This window comes from Hippopotamus amphibius, chromosome X, assembly GCF_030028045.1.
Source record: "Hippopotamus amphibius kiboko isolate mHipAmp2 chromosome X, mHipAmp2.hap2, whole genome shotgun sequence".
Classification (NCBI taxonomy): Eukaryota; Metazoa; Chordata; class Mammalia; order Artiodactyla; family Hippopotamidae; genus Hippopotamus; species Hippopotamus amphibius.
The window spans coordinates 74,253,562-74,262,717 of NC_080203.1; the positions used below are offsets into that span (position 1 = coordinate 74,253,562).

Genomic DNA, 9,156 nt, shown 5'->3' on the forward strand with positions numbered 1-9,156 from the left:
AATGCTAAGTTTGGGGTTGAATTTGTCATAATTACTTCTGCAGTTGGGGAATACTCATGTTAATCAGCCCGAAACCAACTCCCACCTTATCTCCTGGCAGCCACTGGAGACACTGTAGCCATGGCCAGCAACCGGACCCAAGCCCCAGGATTTACCCCTGATGTCTCAAATGATTATGAAACACCAGTAGGAGGGCTTGTATCTCTTTCTAACTTGGTCATCAGAGATTAGGATTTGCATACATATGGTATGTAAGGACGCAAATCTTATGGGTTAATAGTAAACAGTGTCAGGAGTCCTGGTTACTTTTTGTCTTTTGGGGATGGGCAAGATAGGGTATGGGGGAAGTGTAAAGTCTTGTACCTTTCAAATATTCCCAGTGATTGCTCAGGACACCCTTAGTTATATCTTCTGGTGCCTTATCCTGTGCCTTGCCTCTCCATTCTTCAGAATTCTTTTAGTGTACTCCTTGCTCTCTCTAGTCACCTTTCATTTCTTGCTTCACCCTGATGGATTGCAGCAGGTGTTTTTTTCTTTTCCTTCCCCCAGGCCATCTGTCTGTAACAGGCCCCTGCTGGGAAGAGCCTTACTGTGAGTGAGTGAGTGAGTGAGTGAGTGAGTGAAGCTTCAGTGAGTGTTGGGAGTGACACCATGTTTCTCTCTGGATATAAAAAGAGGAGTTCAGTGCAGAGGGGAAGGAGAGGGAAGCTATGCTTGATATTTTAGTGGGTATTAGACCTTAGAAGCCTACATGATTGAAGGAAGCAAACCTGAGATCTCTGATGTTTGTGAGTGAAGATAGGAGTTAACGCCTTATTGCCATTAAGAATGAGGGGAGAGAGGAGAGAAAAGTGAAGGTCATAAAATCCTTTACCTTAGTGGAGGAGGCACTGAGACTCGCTTCATTAACCTATAATTTTTAAAGGTAGAATGAAGATAAGTTGTGCTGCATTATTTCTGTTGCTACCTGTGAGAGTCAGTGTCAGCCATTCTTCTCAGGTAGATCTGCCTTTGTGGAGGTTTCTGTTGGCCATTATAAATAACAACCCAGAAAAAAGTTGGCAACTTAAAAGAAATCTCTGGTTCAATGACAGGGTGTTAAAGGGGTTGAGGACAGAGGAAATAGCGCAAGTAGTACCAAATAGCTCAGCTTTTTTGTTTTTCTTTTTAATAGGATGAATGGGCCAGAGACAGTGGACAGAATGGCTTCAGGCAACACCAAACACCAGATAGGACATAAGGAAACATTACAATGAAAGGTCAGTACTTGAACCTTTGTCATTCCCCAGAGCATAATGGAATATCTAAAATAAAAAAGAGCTGCTTTGGAGAAGGGTTTTAAAAGATTATTTCATAGAAGAAAGAGATTTAGAAAAGGGGAAACTTCCAGTTATATAAGATGGACATTATAGCTTTTAAAGACATCTGTTCCCTGCATAGGTATGAGAGATTAATACCAGTATCAGCCCGTGGCTGACTAGGCCAGTTTAAGCGGTTTGATGTTCCTGGAGAGATGCTGCCACTCTCTCTCTCCAGCAGGTTTTCATCTGCAATGAGTCCAGTACCTGAAGGAGCAAGACAACAACAAGCATCTGAAGGGACAACAGTGTGGCCTTCTGAATGAAGATAGCAACCAAAAAGATCATAGAATTGGCTGCATTAGGATGGGCTTGTGTTTTTCAAAATTAAAAAATGTTTTTTGATGATAAAAATAGGTGGTCATTGTTAAAAAAAATAAAGTGAAAGGTATAAATTAAAATGTAAAGAATACCTATAGTCTTATAAGCCAGAAAATAACTCTTAACATTTGCATGTATTTCCTTTTATTCTTTAAAAAAAGTATATATAACACAGTTTAAAAATAAAATTGACATTGTATATGTTATTCCCCAACTCTTCTCATTTGAAAATAAGCATTCTTCTATATCATTAGCATTATTTAAAAATACAGTATTGTCACATAATATTTCATATGGACCTAACAAAATTCATTTACAGTAAGGCCCCTACATACGAACCTTTGAGTTACGAACTTTCAAAGATGGGAATGTGCATTCACATGTCCAGTCATGTAAATTAGTTCATGTGTGTGGCATACATTGTCACATGTGTGCATCTTCTACAAGTGGTTGTGCTTCTGTGTACAGTACTGTATAAAGTACAGTAGTACAATATCTTTATTTCAAGCCCAGGATGTGAATGGGTGAAATTAAAGCTTACCCTCTATCTCCTATTGCTGACGATCCTTCCACTCTACCACCTCCCATCTCCTCTCCCTCCTCCAGTCAGTAACTCTTCTTGCCTGTTCACTCGATGCCAACCCCTGTATGCCAGCTGTTGTACTGTACTACTGTACTTTTCAAGGTATTGTACTGTAGATTAAAAATGATTTAAAATGTTTATTTTTTGTGTTTGTTATGTATTATTTGTGTGAAAAGTATTATAAACCTATTACAGTTCAGTACTATATAGCTGATTGTGTTAGTTGGGTACCTAGGCTAACTTTGTTGGACTTAAGAACAAATTGGACTTATGGATATACTCTTGGAATGGAACTTGTTTGTATGTAGGGGGCTTACTATAGATGATCCCACGATGCATTTTGGATATTAACAATTTTGCCTATAACATTAAAATGTAATGAACATCATTGTACATTAACCTTTATGTGCATCTCTATTTTTTTAGAATAAATTTCTAAAATTGGGATTACTGGGTTTGATGAGAGCATTATTAGGGCACCTGAAAGATGTTGTTGAATTGTCCTCAATATAGTTGTACAAATTACATTCCCATCAGTGGTGCATAAATGTGCATCAAAATACACCCTTTCCTTTTATAAATCTCATCATTTGATAGGGAAAAATATCCATTTGTTTGAGATTTTTATTTCTAATTTATCTACACTAAAATTCACTCTTATAGTGTATAGTTCTATACTTTTGACAAGTATAGAGTCATGTATCCTTCCATTCCAGTACCATACAGAACGGTTTTAGCATTAATAATTTCTCTTGGTTGCTCTTATTGTTATGAACCCTTTTCTGCATCCTCAATCCCTGAAAACCACTTACTCTCCATCCCTATGGCTTTGCCTTTTCCAGAAGATCATTTGAATAGAGTCATGCAATATATAGACCTTTGGATCTGGCTTCTTTCACTTAGTAAAATGCATTTAAGTATTAGCTATATTGTTATTATGTAAATCAATATTCATTATTTTTATTGTTGTACTTCACTGAATGTACCAGTTTTTAATCCATTCACTGAGGGACATGAGAGATGTTTCCAGTTTAGGCCATTACAAATAAAGTTGCTATAAACTCTCAGGTATCAGTTTTGTGTGAATATAAATGTTCACTTCTATAGGGTAAATGTCTAGGAGTAAGAATGAATGCTAAACTTTTCCAAAGTTTCTGTATCACTTTGCATTCCTACCATAAATATGAGTTCTAGTTGCTCCATTTCTTCCACATCTTAACCAGCACTTGGCATTATCATATGTCTTTAAAAATTTTACCCACTGGGTGTGTAGTGATATCTCTTTGTGGTTTTAATTTGCAGTGCTCTAATGACAATGAGTTTGAACATCTTTTCATATGCTTATTTGCCATCTGAATATCTTCTTTGGTGAAGTCTCTGTTCAAATCTTTTGCCCTCCCCCCCGCTTATTATTAGGTTGTTCTTTTTCTTACTGTTGAGTGTTTAGTCTTCCTTATATATTCTTGATACAAGTCCTTTGTCAGATATATTATTTGGAAATGGAGTCTCCAAGTCTGTGGCTTGTCTTTCTACTAGCAGTGCCTTTTTCAGAGCAAAAGTCCACTTTGTCAAATATGTGACAATATAAGTAAGTTGGGATGGGTATAAATGAAGTTAAAATGTTCAAAGCCACTTAAATTATCCAGGTGGTGTTTAATACAACAAATATTTATTGTTGAAGAGAGACTCAAGATAAATCTAAAAGAAAGATCTGTGCTAGTCCTTACACTGTGTAATCTTGCCTTCAATGTGGGCAGGATCTGTCTTCTAACCAACAGGATATGGCGAAGGTCATTTTCATGAAAATGTTACATAATATTACATTTCCATGTAAAAATAGCCTCAAAATATACAGAGCATTAATTGATGTGGATAGAGAAATTGAAAAATCCACCAAGCAACTGAGAGAATTAAACAGCTCTTTTCAATTATTAAGAAATCACATATATAAATAAACAGCATACAGAAGATTTAAACAACACAAATTACAGAGTGTTACGGTGATGTGTTGTGAGAAGGGCTCTCTGGCCATTGCTTGCTTTGAAACTGGGAGAAACAGGCAGCATCTACAAACTGGAAAAAGAAAACAGATTTTTCCCTAGGACCTCCAGGAAAGACCGCAGACCTGCTGCACACGTTGGTTTTATCCCAGTGAGATCGATTTAGGACTTCTGACCTCCAGAACAACTGAATATTCGTCTAATCCAGTACTTGGACATTAGTCTGAGGCTTGGACAGTCTTCTATAAACACCTCTATCACCAGGACAAGCAACCCCAAAAGCTTGGACAACCATGAGGAAACAAAGAAACACCATGCAGGCAAAGGAGCAGGAAAAAAACCCACAAGACCAAATAAATGAGGAGGAAATAGGAAAAATGCCTGAAAAAGAATTTAGAGTAATGATAGTAAAAATGATACAAAATCTCGATAACAAATTAGAGAAAGTACAAGAAACAGTTCATAAGAACTCAGAAAAACAAACAGCAATGGATAACAAAATAACTGAAATTAAAAATACTCTAGATGCTCTAACCAGCAGAATGACTGAGGCAGAAGAACGAATAAGTGAGTTGGAAGATAGAATGGAAGAAATAAACGCCACAGAGCAGGAAAAAGATAAAAAAATAAAAAGACTAGAAGACAGCCTCAGAGACCTCAGTGATAACCTTAAACGTACCAACATTCGAATTATAGGCATCCCAGAAGAAGAAGAAAACAAGAAAGGGTCTGTGAAAATATTTGAAGAGGTTCTAGTGGAAAACTTCCCCAACATGGGAAAGGAAATAATTAACCAAGTCCAAGAAGCACAGAGAGTCCCATACAGAATAAACCCAAGGAGAAATACACCAAGACACATAGTAATCAAACTAACGACAATTGAACACAAAGAAAAAATATTAAAAGCAGCAAGAGAAAAGCAACAAACAACATATAAGGGAAAACCCATCAGGATAACAGCTGACCTTTCTACAGAAACTCTGCAGGCCAGAAGGGAATGGCAGGATATACTGAAAGTCCTGAAAGAGAGAAACCTACAGCCAAGAATACTTTACCCAGCAAGAATCTCATTCAGATTTGAGGGAGAAATCAAAAGCTTTCCAGACAAGCAAAAGTTAAGAGAATTCAGCACCACCAAACCAGCCTTACAACAAGTGCTAAAGGAACTTCTCTAAGTAGGAAACACAAGAAAAGGAAAACATCTACAAATACAAACCCAAAACAATTAAGAAAATGGTAATTGGAACACACATGTCAATAATCACTTTAAATGTAAATGGATTAAATGCTCCAACCAAAAGACACAGACTGGCTGAATGGATACAAAAACAAGACCCTTCTATATGCTGCCTACAAGAAACCCACTTCAGACCAAGGGATACATATAGACTGAAAGTGAAGGGATGGAAAAAGATATTCCATGCAAATGGAAGTCAAAAGAAAGCTGGAGTAGCAATACTCATATCAGACAAATTAGACTTGAAAGTAAAGACTATTAAAAGAGACAAGGAAGGACACTACATAATGATCAAGGGATCCATCCAAGAAGAACATATCACAATGGTAAATATCTATGCCCCCAATATAGGAGCACCTCAATACATAAGGCAAATGCTAACAGCTATAAAAGGGGACATCGACAGTAACACAATTATAGTGGGAGACTTGAACACCCCACTTACATCAATGGACAGATCATCCAAACAGAAAATAAATAAAGACACACAAGCTTTAAATGACACATTAGACCATCTCGACTTAATTGATATTTATAGGACATTCCATCCAAAAACGACAGACTACACTTTCTTCTCAAGTGCACACGGAACATTTTCCAGGATAGATCACATCTTGGGTCACAAATCAAACCTCAGCAAATTCAAGAAAATTGAAATCATATCAAGCATCTTCTCAGACCACAACGCCATGAGACTAGATATCAATTACAGGAAAAAAACTGCAAAAAATACAAACACATGGAGGCTAAACAATTCACTCTTAAACAACCAAGGAATCACTACAGAAATCAAAGAGGAAATCAAAAAATATCTAGAAACAAATGACAACGAAAACACAACAACCCAAAACCTATGGGACGCAGCAAAAGCAGTTCTAAGAGGGAAGTTTATAGCAATACAGTCCTACCTTAAGAAACAAGAAAATGATCGAATAAACAACCTAACCTTACACCTCAAACAACTAGAGAAAGAAGAACAAAGAAACCCCAAAGTGAGCAGAAGGAAAGAAATCGTAAAGATCAGAGCAGAAATAAATGAAAAAGAAAGGAAAGAAACCATAAGAAAAATAAATAAAACTAAAAGCTGGTTCTTTGAGAAGATTAACAAAATTGATAAACCATTAGCCAGACTCATCAAGAAAAAAAGGGAGAAGATGCAAATCAACAGAATTAGAAATGAAAAAGGAGAAGTCACAACGGACACCTCAGAAATACAAAACATCATGAGAGACTACTACAAGCAACTATATGCCAATCAATTGGATAACCTGGAAGAAATGGATACATTCTTAGACAAATACAATCTTCCAAGACTGAACCAGGAAGAAATAGAAACCATGAACAGACCAATCACAAGTACAGAAATTGAGGCAGTGATTAAAAATCTCCCAACACACAAAAGCCCAGGACCAGATGGATTCACAGGCGAATTCTATCAAACATTTCGAGAAGAGTTAACACCTATCCTTCTCAAACTCTTCCAAAATATTGCAGAAGGCGGAGCACTCCCAAACTCATTCTATGAGGCTACCATCACCCTGATACCAAAACCAGGCAAAGATGTCACAAAAAAAGAAAACTACAGACCAATATCACTGATGAATATAGATGCAAAAATCCTCAACAAAATACTAGCTAACAGACTGCAACAGCACATTAAAAAAATCATACACCACGATCAAGTGGGGTTTATCCCTGGGATGCAAGGATTCTTCAATATACGCAAATCAATCAACGTGATACATCATATCAACAAATTGAAGGATAAAAACCATATGATCATTTCAATAGATGCAGAAAAAGCTTTTGACAAAGTTCAACATCCATTTATGATAAAAGCTCTCCAGAAAATGGGCATAGAAGGAAATAACCTCAACATCATAAAAGCCATATATGACAAACCAAAAGCCAACATTGTTCTCAATGGAGAAAAACTGGAAGAATTCCCTCTAAGAACAGGAACAAGACAAGGGTGTCCACTCTCACCACTGTTATTCAACATAGTTTTGGAAGTGTTAGCCACAGCAATCAGAGAAGAAAAAGAAATTAAAGGAATCCAAATTGGAAAAGAAGAAGTAAAATTATCACTCTTTGCAGATGACATGATACTATATATAGAAAACCCTAAAGACTCTACCAGAAAACTGCTAGCACTCATTGATGAGTTTAGTAAAGTAGCAGGATACAAAATTAATGCACAGAAATCTCTTGCATTCCTATACACTAACAACGGAAGAGCAGAAAGAGAAATTAAGGAAACTCTCCCATTCACCATTGCAACCAAAAGAATAAAATACCTAGGAATAAACCTGCCTAAGGAGGCAAAAGATCTGTATGCAGAAAACTTTAAGACATTGATGAAAGAAATCAAAGATGACATAAACAGATGGAGGGATATACCATGTTCCTGGATTGGAAGAATCAACATCGTGAAAATGACTGTACTACCCAAAGCAATTTACAGATTTAATGCAATCCCGATCAGATTACCAATGGCATTTTTCACAGAACTAGAGCAAGAAATCTTACGATTTGTATGGAAACGCAAAAGACCCCGAATAGCCAAAGCAATCTTGAGAAGGAAAAATGGAGTTGGTGGAATCAGGCTTCCTGACTTCAAACTATACTACAAGGCCATAGTGATCAAGACAGTATGGTACTGGCACAAAAATAGAAAGGAAGATCAATGGAACAGAATAGAGAACTCAGAAGTAAGCCCAAACACATATGGGCACCTTATCTTTGACAAAGGAGGCACGAGTATACAATGGAAAAAAGACAGCCTCTTCAATAAGTGGTGCTGGGAAAATTGGACAGCAACATGTAAAAGAATGAAATTAGAACACTTCCTAACACCATACACAAAAATAAACTCCAAATGGATTAAAGACCTACATGTAAGGCCAGACACTATCAAACTCCTAGAGGAAAACATAGGCAGAACACTCTTTGACATACATCAAAGCAACATCCTTTTTGACCCACCTCCTAGAATCATGGAAATAAAATCAAGAATAAACGAATGGGACCTCATGAAACTTAAAAGCTTTTGCACAGCAAAAGAAACCATAAACAAGACTAAAAGGCAACCCTCAGAATGGGAAAAAATAATTGCCTATGAAACAACGGACAAAGGATTAACCTCCAAAATATACAAGCAGCTCATGCAGCTTCATACCAAAAAAGCAAATAACCCAATCCACAAATGGGCAGAAGACCTAAATAGACATTTCTCCAAAGAAGACATACAGATGGCCAACAAACACATGAAAAGATGCTCAACATCACTCATCATCAGAGAAATGCAAGTCAAAGCCACAATGAGGTATCACCTCACACCAATCAGAATGGCCATCATCACAAAGTCTGGAAACAACAAATGTTGGAGAGGGTGTGGAGAAAAGGGAACTCTCCTGCACTGTTGGTGGGACTGTAAGTTGGTACAGCCACTATGGAAAACAATTTGGAGGTTCCTTAAAAAACTACAAATAGAACTACCATATGATCCAGTAATCCCACTCCTGGGCATATACCCAAAGAAAACCATAATCCCAAAAGAAACTTGTACCATAATGTTTATTGCAGCACTCTTTACAATAGCCAGGACATGGAAGCAACCTAAATGCCCATCAACAAATGAATGGATACAGAAGATGT

At 37.0% G+C, this 9,156-nt stretch overlaps 1 long non-coding RNA gene across 12 annotated transcripts in view; it reads left to right on the forward strand.

The window, feature by feature from the left end:
• LOC130841641 (uncharacterized) overlaps positions 1–3,343 on the forward strand; it is a 63,124-nt gene extending 59,781 nt beyond the window's left edge. For 4 of the 12 annotated variants that reach the window (XR_009050240.1, XR_009050242.1, XR_009050239.1 and 1 more), the window contains 3 exons: positions 101–247; positions 1,175–1,259; positions 1,540–3,342. This is a non-coding gene — a long non-coding RNA (uncharacterized LOC130841641). Of the gene's footprint in view, positions 1–100; positions 248–549; positions 592–1,174; positions 1,260–1,536 lie in introns of all 12 variants that reach the window. The other 8 variants (XR_009050249.1, XR_009050251.1, XR_009050247.1 and 5 more) reach the window with 6 other exon arrangements.
• The last annotated feature ends 5,813 nt before the right edge of the window (positions 3,344–9,156 follow it).